Here is a 2,416-nt window from a genome sequence, read left to right on the forward strand (position 1 = left end):
TAGGGATTTTACCTCGCTGTTTGGTAAATCTACGTTAAGTATTTAATAAGAGATAATTGTATTTCTTTTATCTATGATCGAATCAATGCATTGGAATGCGAATTACCTTGGACTGAAGTTTGTTTAATTTGAGAGTTTCTTATTTAATTTTAGATCTTAATTTTTGATTTTTGATTTCTTCTTTGAATTGCGAATTCCCCCCCCCCCCCCAAACTTTTGTTTCTTTTTCCTTTACACAAGTGTACAAAATTTAATAATTCAGTCTCTAGGGTTTGACCTGGATTTACCACTTACTACAGAAAAATATTTCATAACTGGTAATTTCAGTTAATTTAATTTCTGATGGATTCGATAACCATCAAGAATTTTAGCACCGTTACCGGGAACTGAAATTTATTGGATTTCGTGTTTTTAGTGTTAGGATATTCTATTATTAATTTTGTTTGTGAAGTGTTGCTATTTTCAGGTTTTTGGAAAAAAATTATAGTGTTACTATTCATCGATAGATTTTTGGTTGAATTAGGAGGGTGGCCCATACCTATTTTGAAGGAAATGACATTTTGATCAAGACTTCATTGGCCCCACCTTCTTGAGGCCAAATTCCATTGTTTTCTAGGGTTTTGAGGCATTTTTCTATTTTTACTTAGATTTCTTTTTTGTTTATGACAAGAACTTCTCAATCTGGTGAGTTAATCTTTAATCCAGAAGTAGAAAAAATAGCTAGACAGTTGAGAAAATTGGCTAAGCAAGCTAGGCAGATTCCGAGTACATCTGAAGGAGTCCAATCTTTAAGGGAGTTAAGTTCGGATTTGGATTTGGATTCAAATTCCGAAAAAGAAACCATGGCTGCTAGAACCTTGAAAGAGTTAGCTGCTCTTGATCTAAACCAACAGCCTTTGTGTATTCAATACCTTGCTTTAAATGTTGCTTTTGAGTTGAAATCTGGACTACTCCATTTGTTGCTTAAGTTTCATAGTCTTGCAGGAGAGGATCCACATAAGCATTTAAAGGAATTTCATGTTGTGTGTTCCAGCATAAAACCTCAAGGAGTTTCAAAGGATCAAATCAAGCTTCGAGCTTTTCCTTTCTCATTGGAAGGAACAACTAAGGATTGGTTGTATTACCTTCCTTCTGGATCCATCAACTCATGGAATGGGATGAAGCAGATATTTTTGGAGAAGTATTTTCTTGCTTCTCGTGCTGCCAACATAAGAAAAGAAATTTGTGGCATCCGACAGTTCAATGGAGAGAGTTTGTATGAGTATTAGGAACGATTTAAGAAACTGTGTGCAAACTGTCCCCATCATCAAATAAGTGAGCAGCTCTTGATTCAGTATTTCTATGAGGGACTTCTACCAATGGACTGCAGTATGATAGATGCTGCTAGTGGAGGAGCTTTGGTTGACAAGACACTAGATGAAGCAAGGAGGCTGATTGCTAACATGGCAGCAAACTCTAAGCAGTTTAGAATGAGAATGGATCACACACCTAAGAAGGTTAATGAGGTAAGTACATCTAACCTTGAGAAATAGATTTCTGATTTAACTTCTTTGGTGAGGTAGTTGGCTGTAGGGAACATGCAAACTGTTAAGGTATGTGGAATTTGTTCGGGTTCGGGTCATGCTAATAACATGTGTCCTGCATTATAAGAGGATGAATCAATACAACATGCTAATGCAGTAGGACATTATGGACAGCCACAACGCAGGTATGATCCCTTTTCTAGTACTTATAATCCAGGATGGCGAGATCATCCCAATCTGAGTTATGGGAATCAACTAGTGCATAACCGATACTAGCAACAGAGACAAGTGAATCAACCACCTCCACGTCCACCTCCCTCAAATCAAGGTATGTCACTTGATGAAATTTTTAAGGCTTCGGCTAACAATACATAACATTTTCAACAGGAGACCAGAAATAGCATTCAAAACATAGAGAGGCAGATTGGTCAGTTAGCCTCATCTGTGAGTAAGCTGGAAGTTTAAGGTTCTGGAAAGCTTCCATCACAAACAGTCATGAACCCCAGAGAAAATGAGAGTGCTATAGTGTTGCGCAGTGGGAAAGAAGTTGATAACCAGACTCTACATTAGCCAATGAAAAAGAAGAAGCAAGGAGCAAAAGAGTCTAAAGTTCCTGAAGTTGAGGTAAATACTGAACCTAAACTGAATAAGGTTAATAATTCCGTTCTTCCTCCATTCCCCTACAGGTTGGCTAAGACTAAGAAAGAAGAACAAGAGAAAGAAAATTTGGAGACTTTCAAAAAGGTGGAGGTAAATATACCTTTACTTGATGCGATCAAATAAGTTTCCAAGTATGATAAATTCCTTAAGGAACTATGCACTACAAAGCGCAAGTTGAGGAATAATGAGAAGATCAGTGTGGGGGAAAATGTGTCGGCACTAATTCAGCAAAA

At 37.2% G+C, this 2,416-nt stretch overlaps 1 non-coding gene across 1 annotated transcript; it reads right to left on the bottom strand.

Annotated features, from left to right (window-relative positions):
* Positions 1–1,205: 1,205 nt before the first annotated feature.
* Positions 1,206–1,312, bottom strand: LOC131182672 (small nucleolar RNA R71). The gene has a single exon (XR_009150934.1). It is a non-coding gene; the product is annotated as a small nucleolar RNA R71 (small nucleolar RNA).
* Between the last annotated feature and the right edge of the window lie 1,104 nt (positions 1,313–2,416).

This window comes from Hevea brasiliensis, chromosome 8 (genome assembly GCF_030052815.1).
Source record: "Hevea brasiliensis isolate MT/VB/25A 57/8 chromosome 8, ASM3005281v1, whole genome shotgun sequence".
Lineage (NCBI taxonomy): Eukaryota > Viridiplantae > Streptophyta > Magnoliopsida > Malpighiales > Euphorbiaceae > Hevea > Hevea brasiliensis.